The sequence below is a fragment of the Lissotriton helveticus genome, chromosome 3_1, assembly GCF_964261635.1.
Source record: "Lissotriton helveticus chromosome 3_1, aLisHel1.1, whole genome shotgun sequence".
NCBI lineage: Eukaryota > Metazoa > Chordata > Amphibia > Caudata > Salamandridae > Lissotriton > Lissotriton helveticus.
The window spans coordinates 406414836-406427390 of NC_136061.1; positions in this window are offsets into that span (position 1 = coordinate 406414836).

Genomic DNA, 12555 nt, shown 5'->3' on the forward strand with positions numbered 1-12555 from the left:
GCATTTCTTACATGACAGTTAATAGCTCACTGTTCTATGTTGGGATTTTAATTTATTAACTGCAAGTAACAATACGGTCTCTGACAAAAGCAGTAACCCAGTGACCTATTTACATTATGTACACTTTGTGATCTGCATGGTACCTGTTCTTAGCTGCAGGCACATTAACCCTCTGCGCTTCCTTTCCATGAGTCAAAACTTTCACTAGACAAAACGCCATCTCTCTCTACTAAGAACATTAATCACTGGAGTTATCATTACATTTTTATTGTTGCCGAAATTTGTTGGAGGCCAGGAAGGAGGCAGCAAGTACTTTTAAAACCATATCAGAGTTACAAACACGATGCCCCCACCTGAGGTCGGCGCCCGGTGCAGTCGCACTGCCCTAGAGTCACCCTGCTCAAGGTTCCTGGGACCTCAGTGACAGAGTCACTGTCACTCTATGATGTGCTGCTTCATAGGCCTGCCCGCTATACTGGAGGTGAACTTCATGGATTGTGGTGGACAGGCCTTCAAGGTTAACTCGTACTTGCCACTGCTAGGGTCTACCTCCTGGTGCTAAGACAACAGGGCTTTTAAGATCTTGCGGGGGCCTTGTAAGGTCTAGCATGAAAATGTGCTCCCTCAAAGGGATTGGTCTGATGGACTGGTGATGAAGGCTGAACCTGGTTCCCCAGTTCCAAATTCAGCAGCTCTGACCATAGTGCCACATCCTCTCCCCCACTGAATACCATGCTGCTCCACTGAGAAAAACTTGCAATGCACTGACCCGCTATAAAAACACCTGGATGTGACTTAATTCAAATTACACACTAGACAATAGCAATATGCTGCCTAAAAAAAATTAATAACATCCTAGAAAGAGCAAACACTTGTAGGGAATGCAAGATTAAGTAAAGCATGTGAAATGTAAGCAGGAACAACATGATTACCTTTTTCATTTTACACTCATTATTCAGAAATTAGTGAGTGCTTTTGCCTGAAAAGTTAAGGTCATGACTACACGGCCCAGAAGGGACCCGTTTCAATGCCCATTGCTTATATCCTTGCAAAACGTAAGCAGTATGGTTTAAAAAGGCCACATTCGTGAACACACAGCCGCTGTATACATTTTGTTTTCCAATTCACCCATCAAGCAGGTATTTCAGTACCTCCAGGAAAGGGGCACTTTCCCACCCAGGGAAAACAATGTTGTTCAAAGAGAGACGCGAAAACAAAAGTAGCACTTCACTGGCAAACACTGTAAAGTGGCGCTAAAGTGTTTAAGTGTGAATAAATCAATCTGTCCACCTTGCAACCACTCAGTCTCGCTTTAGTTAGTTAGTTAGTTAGTTATTTTTCATATTTGGAATGTTTTATTTCTCTCCGCCCTGAGGCTGCACTGAGAAATTGAAACAATGTCAGAAAAATACAACGTTTCCAGCAAAAGTGTTTTTCTTTTTTGGATCCATTTCACAGGGGAGCAAATAAAGCAAAGGAGGAAAGAGAGGGTAATACCTGTTTCTTGAAGTCCCGGTTTTCACTAAATGAGGAGGAACGAGACAAAAAGAAAGGGAAGAAGAGTTACAAAGAGAGGTGGGGGGCAGCTGCCAGTGGCAGGAGAACTGGACACTGTCCTTCTCTTCGCTGGGTACAAAGGAAAAGACAGAGTCCTTTTCCTTCTATGCCCGTTCCCAAAAGCCGAGAGTTAACTATCGGCCTTGGCAAATTCTGCCATCCGGGAGGCATGTTTGAGATGAGAAAGTAGGGGAACGGAATCTATGATATTAGAGAAGTAGGGGCACGCCATTCCCTGCCGATCCTGCCCACTTCGACAACTGGGTAAAGTGAATAGTCATGGAGTGGTGAGGGAGGGAAAGCACGTGGAATGCCAGTTTCACAGATCTGCATGACGTCACTCAGGCTCAGCCCAATTCAAGGGGGGTGGGGGCAGAGGGGGGTGGTAGGGTGATCAGAATTTTGAAGGCAAAAACCGGGACATTTCCCAAAAATCAAAGAAAGGCTACGATTTTACTTCAACCCAGCGCACAGAATGACAGCACTACTTAGCAGAGAATTACAGAAGAGGCAGTAAGAACATACATAAAATGGAATTTTTAAAGCCATTAGCATGCATGTTAATTAAATAGCTTTCTTGTAATAGCTGCTAACTATCCCTGCTTTGCAAAACATAAAAAATACCTCCCACCGTTTAAAGCCGTCCCTCGCTAAAAACGGTACATGAGCTTAATTTCCTGAAATCTACTGGGACAGCTGGTGAAAAACTGGGACTGTCTGGGCAAATCCGGGACACCTGGTCACCCTGGGGGGGGGGGGTCTCATCTCAACAAGAGAAATAATTAAAGGACTAGCATGAAGAATTAAAGAAAAGTTGGCCACAGCTAGTATGAAGTAAACATGCACACACAATAAGACGGAAGTTCTGATATTCAGAAACAAGACCTCCCCCTAGAACTCCACCTCGTGGCCGTTAGAGCTAGGACCACATCAACACCCACCGACCACTCGAGAAACCTGTGGATCATCCTAGACAACAAACTCTCCATAACGGTACAAGTCAACCCAGTGAGCACTTCCTTCTTCCATATCCTACGCATTCTACGTAAGATCTTCAGGTGGCAGCCACAGAACTCCAGTCGGACCGTCGCCCACGCACTCGTCACAAGCAGGCTTGGCTAGGCAATGCACTCTATGCCAGATTCTCCAATCGAGTCCTACAAATACTCCAGACCATCCAGAATGCCACTGCACTAACTCACACGGCATATTTATTTATTTATTAGGCTTATAGAGCGCGACAGCTACCCTGAAGAGTTTCCCGGCGCTAAAAGAGACACGGAGCTGCAAGACATAGATCAATAATGAATTACTGATTGAATAGCCAGGTCTTGATGGCTTTGCGGAAACTGATGTAACAGTTCTCAGAACCGATGTCAATGGGAAGAGAGTTCCAGAGTTTAGGGCCTAAGAAGGAAAAAGACCTGCCGCTCATTCTTGCAAGTCTGTATTTGGGCACGCAGAAGAGGCCTTGTGATGATGAACGAAGAGAGCGAGCAGGAGAATAGGCTTTTACAAGAGATTGGAGGTAGCTGGGGGCATTTCCAGTCTTAATTCTGTGCATATAACTTAGGGCTTTAAATATGACTCGACTCTCCACTTTAAGCCAGTGAAGATCCCGAACGCGCCCCGTGATGTGATCAGTTTTTTTACAGCCGCAAAGCAGACGTGCAGCAGCATTTTGAACCAATTGGAGGCGCCTAGTAACTGCCTTGGTAGTCCCCAGGTAGAGTATGTTTCCATAATCCAACCGAGAGGCTACCAAGGCATTGATTACGGACCTCTGGGTGTCCTTTGGCAACATCCAGAAGATTTTCCTCAGCCAACGCAGGATAGTGAAGCAGATGGCTGCCACTTTATTTACCTGTCCTTGCATTGTAAGACCATTGTCTATAGTCACTCCCAAGTTGCGCACGTGCTCAGATGGAGATGGGAGGGGGCCCATTTCAGATGGCCAATGCTTAGAACGCCAAAGGTCTTGTTTTTGCCCAAGAACCAGGACCTCAGTCATCCCTCCATTCAACTTAAGCAGGTTAAGGTTCATCCAATTGGATATTTCCTTGAGACCAGACTGAAGGAGGGAGGAGGAGGCTTGGTCAGATTGTGAAAGGGAAAAGACAATTTGCGAGTCGTCGGTGTAGGTAATACATGCCAACATTTTAGCACAGTGAAGTGGGAGCTTTTGAAAAAGAAAATCGGGATAAAGTAATTTCCCTATTGAAGAAGTTGTCATTTTCAGCGCGAGCCAGCTAAGATAAAGCCATTTATTACTTGACAAATCAGGAGTCTCCTGCCGCAATTGAGTCTATTTGCATGTCTGCACTGGCTCTCCTGCGGTGCACCAACATCATACATCGAGGAGCTCCACTGGCTTCCCATTCACAAATGCAGTCCTTTCACACTGCTCACTCACACAAAATCCTACACAAAAATGGAGCAACATACTTTAACAACCTCATACACTTTCATCAGCCGACCAGACACCTACGCTCTCCTCACTCTTACAGAGTTCTGCAAGAAGCTGAAGACCTGGCTCTTAGAATAACTCTGCTGGGACCATACGCCCACTCACCAGATCAATCACCGGGATACCCTCATGGGTGATTAGTGTGCACTGCAAATCGACATAACATAACACACTGGATATCTAAATGAGTGGAACATTCTACTCCAATCAAGTCAATTACCTATAAGTCATTAAATAAGCTAAACCACAAATGTTGATATGGAGGCAGTTGTACAACTTCATCAAATATTAGCATCAGTACGAAGTACCAGCAAAGCTTTATCTTTCACCTGGCGCACTATAACAAGGACTCAGAGCCTGATAATAATGGCTCAACAATGTTACTCTGCTAAGTGCTCCCCATGTAAAGTACGACAGGCACCTAAAGCTGTTGAAGATGAAAACTTAACTGAACTCTATACTAAAGGAGAATTTGCACAAGATTACAATGACCATCTTACTTTGGGATGAATACCATTGAAGTACATAGGGCTTGAGGGGACGTTTTTTTAATGTTTTGTATTTTTAGTCTTTTTTGATCTTCCAGTGAGGGCGGGGGAGAAAGGGCGGTGGCCTCACTGTTTTATGCTGCACACGCTAGCGCTCTGGCAAAAAAGGATGATGTGCTGCTAGAGAGAACTATTTAATTTGAATGCAGGTTAAGATGTAATGGGGCAATATGCCGTAAATCAAGATGGCTGACAATCTAAAGAACGAATAGCCGCCCTGTAGGTTGATCCAACATGTGACTGACACTGCAATTCAACCAATCGTTCAAGAGGACTGACCTACTGCCCTTTTTAATATATGCAGGCTGATTCAGAATGTGAATGACACAGGAAAGCAAAAGCCGATGGTGGGTGAGGACTTAAGTCCATTCTATATAGTATTTTATAGTATATTCTTTAATCAATCACAAAGCCCTACTGAGACAGCTAAGGTTGTTTCCAGCCCAGACCTAAAAAAAAACCTCATCTGACTGTCCACTTTAAATAGGATGGCTGGCCAAATGGCTTACATCTGACGACACCTACTCCATCAGTGGAAGTTTTACACCGACAGAGTAAATGTTACCCAGTCTGTGTAAAACCTTCAGTCCACCCAACTCAAAATCAGATAGACAAACCTTGAGTTTGGTGGACAAGGTACTCTAGCCCTATTGCAATGGAGTGCCTGTCCTGTCTGCCAAATTCTAAATCAGCCGCAGAGGGCCACCTAATACAAATCAGTACTGACCATGCTCCTCATGGGAACAGTCAATCCCAGACCTTGCTCATCTAACGCATTCACCCTGCAGCCTACTGCTTTTTTAGTTGGAAAATGTACATTTTGCACCCCCTAATGTTACTGACTAAGCTACACCCCTGGTCGGAGTCCCAATTTACTGAGTGAGTGAGTGTTTGCAGTCACTGGTGTGAGTGATAGCTGCCATTAGAAATGTTCACTCTTTTCTCATAGTCCTCTAATATTTCACCTTATAACTTCTATTATTAAATATTGATTTATAAAAATAAATATCTGACGGGGTAAAATACAGCAACAATAGTGATGATACACCAACAATTATCCTTGACTTTCTGATCTTAATGTTTATATTTACAGTAATTATCATCTAATCTTCCCCAATAAAAAAATAGTTTATCAACAAAATTTTAAATAGGAATTAAGTGCATACATCTATGTGTACATTTTAGGCCTAATCTATACACTGGATTTCTAAATCTAAATAAGCTGCATTGGCTAATCATGCTCCTGTTCTGAAGGACTTATCAACCTGCCAGCGAAAGGGAGTATCTGAAGCCTGCCTTAGGTGAGTTCTGTCCTGGTGGTGTACCATATAAGAAGTTGGAACCCTCATTAAACGTTAAGGGCTAAATTCTGATCTCTATGCAAACAAGAGTTTGTACAGTGATCGGAATTACGAATTGTATAATAATTATCAAACCCTCACAGTTTACATCGGGTTGATCTCAGCAAGTCAAACCTATCAAAATGCATCGTGGGAAAGGCCATGGAAAAAGGCGGAACGTGTGGAATTCATTGTGGTAAAGACAGATTCTCACTTAGGTGACTGTTGAAAAACTCAGACTGAAGTTTAGGATAAGGTATTTACGATGTGTGGTTAATACCCTACTGTATTCCACCCAACTTGTAATAAGGGCAGAGATGTCCTAATTTGAGAACCAAAGATAGCACAAATCCCATTCTCTTCTTATTAGAGAATGGAATGGGTCCCTTGCACCGCCTTTCCCGTAGGATGTTTGTGGGTGAGCCCCTACTATAGGGAATCCAAGAGCTATGACGTCAACCTCTTCTCGATGTCTTAAGCTTAAAAACAATGAGCGACTCCCTCTACAGACTGCTCAAGACTCGGGACATCAAGCAGCATATCACCGATCCCACCCACAAGAAAGGCAGTACTCTAGACAATGAGAGACTCCCTTTACACTCTGCTCAAACCTTTGGACATCAAGAAGCCTTCCACTGATCCCACCTACATCCAGTCTAAGGTTATGTTACTGCTGCATTGGACAGACCATTACACTATCCCTTTCTCTCTACATAATATCATGTCACTATACAAAGGACGCGGCTAACGAAGGAACAAACTGATTCTCCAGACCCTGCAAAGACCCATGCAGAACCCAGATCATCATGCCAACTTCCACTCCCGCACCCAACTTTCCCTCTCATCAACAGTCCTCAGAAAGCAGGTTAAGTTCAAATACAGGATCAGATTAACAAGCACAGGCCTACTACAGGCTTACCATTCCTGTTTCAACCCATATTACAGCACCTGGACTGAAACCCTCAAAGTAAGAGATGACATCCTCTGCAGGAACAACCACCTATCCTAGTCTGCAGCATTCAACACAGCAAACCACAAAACTCTGATCAACAACCTATAACACCGTTGTTTCTCTAACAAAGTCGCACAATGGTCACCTCCTCCCCCATCAACAGATATCGGTTAGTCCAAATGTGATTCTCAAGATGAAATTAATTACCTATCTCATGCATGGTACCTTAGCAATCCATCCTCTACCCCTTCATTTTCAATATGTCCATTATCCTTACTAAACAATAACATCAAGATCCACCAATATTCTCAGAAATGCTGCTAAAGTGTTGGAGAAACTACTGAATAAGCAGCTAGCCCAATTCCTCTCGGACGGAAAAGCACTAGATCACTCACAGTTTGGCTTCCGAGAGGGACATGGTACAGAAACAGCACTGCTTGTGGCAGTGGAGGAACTCAGGAGTGTTCTTGACGCCGGGGGAAAGGCCGCCTTGGTTCTTTTGGACCTCTCGGCGGCCTTTGACACGGTCAACCATGAAACACTCCTGACCCGTCTGGCTGAAGCGAGGATTCACACCTCAGCACGAACGCTACTGGCATCTTATCTGTCCAACAGAAGTTTTATAGTGGAGCTGGGGGAGGCAAGATCGAAACCTTTTAGGTCACCGTGTGGTGTTCCTCAGGGGTCCTTCCTAAGCCCTACCCTGTTCAACCTATACGTAGCACCTTTAGCGGCAATCATAAGGAACTGTGGTTTCATTCCGGTTTCATATGCCGACGACCCCCAAATAGTGGTGTCCATTGCCAATGATGCTAAAGAGACGGTTGAGAAATTCAGGTTCTGCATGACACAAGTCAAGCATTGGATGCAGAGCAATTGCCTGAAATTGAATGGAGACAAAAGTGAAGTGATGTTACTAGGATCAGATCCAAACATATGGTCTCCGGAGTGGTGGCCAGACAGTCTGGGCAATTGCCCATCCCCAGTAAATAAAGTGAAAGACTTGGGTATGACTCTGGACAACAAACTTTCATTTGACGCTCAGTCTGGTAAACTGGCATCATCATTTTGGTACATATTGAAAAAATGATAAGGAAGCTCTTGCCATATATCCCATGTGATACTCGGAAAATGGTGGTAACAGCTCTGGCCTTGTCAACGCCTTATATGCCGGTGCCCAGGCCCAAATCCTAGCCAAACTTCAACGCTTGCAAAATGCAGCAGCGAGGTTGGTGTTGGACGTCCCTAAGTATGAGCCAATCACCCAAAGACTAAAGTCCCTCCACTGGCTACCTATCACCAAAAGAGTGGAGTTCAAAGCTGTCTGCCTGGCCTATAAGGCGCTTCATGGATCTGGCTCTCAGTTTTTGAAAACCCATCTCAAACTATACAAGCCTTCCAGGACTCTTAGATCAAGTCAAGCCAAACTACTTCAGGTCCCTAAACACAGATTGGCTAGATGGGGAGGGAGAATCTTCCTGTTGCATACAGCCAAGGCCTGGAACCTTCTCCCAATCTCCATCACAAATAGTCCATCATTGATCTCCATCAGGAAAGAAGTGAAAACATGGCTTTTTACTGCCAGTTAGATCTAGTCCTGTTGGAGCCGAGTCTCTTGAATCTACCCAGCGCAAAGACGCCCAAGGGCATTCGCGCGCTTTATAAAATTATAAATCAAATCAATCAAATCAAATGCAGCTGTAATTTAAAATCTCCTCGGGCCATGACATCCAGCGACTCAAAAACCACCGAATCCAAAACTTGATTTCAGGGTCCTATTGAAAACTAAAAGAATTAAATCAAACCATGAATTGCTCCTCCCCACCGCTAGGAACAAACATACTCTGCTACAAATGTGGCTAACGAGCACGAACCTAGCAACTTCAGCCCACACCTAATAGCCAACTCAAAGTAGCTTTGACTTACCCAGGTGATACCACATTTCCAGGAAAACCAAGGGCTCAATGATATCCGCAAATCCTGCAGAAAAGGGGACCTACCTAAAAGTGACACGAGAACAACAGTGCAAGAACTACTCCTCTTCCACCTGATTGGAGGCATCATTCTCCTACAGCGCCTTCCCAACTCCACTCTGGCACCACTGAAAGATTTCCAGGATACTGCAGCAAGGCTTATCAAAGGCAAGTCTAGCACATTACTTAATTCCTAAAGGAATTACATTGGCTGTCCACAGGGGCGAGTGGTGTTCATGGGCAGAAGGGGCGTTACCCTGCCACCCCGCAGAAGAGGCAACTACAGGGAAAATAGACACAGAAGAGTTGAAAAGAAATTACTGCTCTGAATCTCCTTGGTGAACTCTAGTTAACTTAGCGCAGATGTCCTACTGCGCATGCGCCAGCCGGGCGAGGTTTTCTTCAACCTGCAGGCTCAAGCTACAGTAGATTGCAATGTATCCAGTTGCTTTTGGGGCTCATGAACCGTGACTCTGGGAGGAATTACAAACCTCCATGCACTTTAATGGCTGGGGCTGGCCGATGAGGACAAGGAGGGAGTGGGTGGCAACAATTTGTTGATTATCACATCGGGGGAGGCTGTTGGAGGGGTGCAGGTGACTCAGTGCTTAATTTGAGCTGGTGTTTTCTGGTGCTCAGCACCAGCACTTAATCAACACCAGCATCTGTTATAAGCAGTAGTTAAGGACAGAGTCATTCATGGTAGGCACAGGGAGATTTTTCTCCCAGAACCACAGGATGTTGAGCGACGCCGATGCTCAAACCTGGTTCCCCAGCTCCGAAGTCAGCCGCTCTGGCTAATATGCCACATCCTCTACCCTCTTTCATGGTTAGTAGTTGGTTCTGTTTTAGGCTGCACTAACAGGAGGAATGGGCTGGTGCAAGCTGCCTTCTAACGAGCCTCGGCACTTAAATTTTCATAAATTAATCACGGAGGAGGCTGCTCTCTGGTGTTTAGTACTGCATTTGGTTTCACTTTGAAAAAACATTATGGAGCTGAGCACAAACAGTGCTCCTTATCTCGAACGTAGAGGCTCAAGCGAAGAAAGGAAGCAGCTACAGACAGTAATTGCACTAGTGGACTAAGAGCTAAGTGTGCAGTAAAGGCTCTGCATATGGGGAATTATCACCCTCCACCCCCTTCCTGCTTTAGCAGCTACAGAGGGAGTGGGGTTCTCGAAGGGGCTCTTCTAGCTACAGCTTGGCAGACAAAGGCTCATAATGAACTTGGGAGGGTGAGTGAGTGAAAGGTAGGATTGGTGGATGGATGAAATGGTTTAATGGATAGATACATGGTTGAATGAGTGAAAGGGTAAATATAAGAATGGAAGAGTGAAAGGGAGAGACGGTGCATGAGTGGAAGGGAGGGAGGGTGGGTGGCTGGATGGAGGATCGAAAGGATGGATGATGAGAGAAAGGATGGATGGATGAGTGGGATTTTAAAAGGATGGATGAGTGAATGAATGAATGGAGTGAAAATATGAATGGATAAGTGAAAGGATGGATGTAAAGATGGAGGAGTAAAACAATAGCTGGATGACTGAAAGGCAGGGTAGATGGATGTTTGGATGAAAGGATGGGTGGGTGGATGAGTGAAAGAGTGAATTGATGGATGGATGAGTGGGTAAAAGGATGGTTGGCTGAGTGAAAGGATAAATGGAGGGATGTATGAGTGGATGGATGGAACGATGGATGGGTGTAAGGATGCACGGCTGAGTGAAAGGTGGATAGGTGGATGTGCCAAAGGGAGAACGATGGATGAATGGAGTGAAAGGATGGGTAGATAAAGCAAATGATAGATGGATAATTGAAAGGATAGATGAAAGGGGGTGGGTAAGTGAAAAGATGGATGATTGAGTGAATAGATTGATTTGATAGATGGGTGTCCCTGGACCAGTGGCAGCTCTCCTTTATGGGCTCCACAGCAACACTACACCCCTCCTTGTTTTGTGCTCCATTTTTATTGTATCAAGAGTGAATAGTTATTCACTCTTGGTACAATAGAAATGCCGACATGCTTCGGGTCCAGCAACAAACTGAGGTAGCTAGTGACATTGTTTGATTGCTGATAGAGGTGTAATGAAGGTGCCTACTCCATTCTAGCACTGTGACCATGTCTATGTGACTATATGTGGGAGTTAAAGTGAGAGCGAGTCAGTAAAGGAATAAGTCAGAGTGAGTGAGAAAGAGTGACAGTAATGACGGGTATGTATGAGAATGAATGAATGGGAGTGAGTGAGGGAAAATGACAGTGAGTGTGAGGGAGTATGACGGTGAGTGTAACTGAGTGTTACTGTGTGTGAGGCATAGTAAGACTGAGTAATTCAGATGAGTGGGACTAAGTGGGGTAGAGTAGAATGAGTGAGACTGTGTAAATTAGTGAGCCTGAGTGAGTCAAAGTGAAACAGTGAACTTAAAGGGTTATATACAAGAGGCCTGTGCTGCCGGAGCATCACTTTTTTAGACTTCCGGTGGGACAGGTGACACAAAACCACCCTGCGTGGCTTTGCATGGACTCATAGATATGAAGTAAGGCAAGGCAGTGCAAAACGTTGCATGCCTTTCTCGTTGTCAAGAAAGCATTCCATGGGAGTTGTGGTGGGTGTTCCAAACAACACCCATGGATTTTGACGCTGCCCCAGATTTAAAAAAGGACACAAATGTGGGACAGCGCCAAAACCTTTCGCCTCCCAGAGTAGGCGTAACAAGGAGAAATGTTTTCATTTCTCCTAGTTTTTTCCACGTTCCATGTGTGCAGCATTCTGCAGCACACATTGAACGAGGACAACGCCTCCATGGATTGTTTTTTGTGCGGGAAGGTATCACTTCCTGCACAAAAACAATCATGCCAACAATGCAGAACTAGGGTGTCTGTGTTGGCGGCAGGCACCAAATTGTGCGCAGGCTGAAAGGACAGGAATGCACCGTATCGCGTAAATACAGTGCATTCCTGCCGTTTCGATTTGGCTTAGGGCAGCGCAGCAAAAAGACTTGCCAAATCTTTGTAAATGAGGCCCTTAGTGCAAGGAAGCATGAAAGAACCCTTCAAGAAAAGGTTCATTGTAATTTGAACAAAATATTACGCCCACCACTTTGAAAGGTCACCAACTGCCCCGGGTCTCCGCCTGAGCCCTTATCTTCAGATCTATTTGCATCACCTGCAAAGCAATCTGAAACGACACCCTTACATACCTAGCAGAGAAACTAACAACCTCAGTTGGCCAACATTAAACGAGGAGCCAGGACATCGCTAAAAAAAGATGAAGAAATGTAAGATGAAAAAACCACAGTTCTCCATCTATGCGCCCTGGATCTGGAACAATATCCCCATCAAAAATCAGAAAGGCTCCCAATCCCCAGCAGTTTTGAAAGGACCCGAAAATCCATCTTTTCAAACACCAATACCTCACCACAAACTAGGAACCTGCCTTAGTCGCTCCCTTGTAAACAACAGCACAAATAAATATTATCTAAGGGCTCTTACCCGATGACCAGAAGTCCATTACTACAAAGCTAGGTTTTTGCTATATAAATTCTACCACATTCGAAGCTTCAAATGAGATAAAATTGCTGAGATGCATAAAGGACAGGTTAAGAGATGTTAATAGATGTTACAGAATGTGGATATAATTGGAGACAAGGAACCAGGGATTGGACTCCAGAGCATGGCTATGCTAGAGCCGTTTTCAAGATTAATAGAAGAATGCGAAGTATGGTG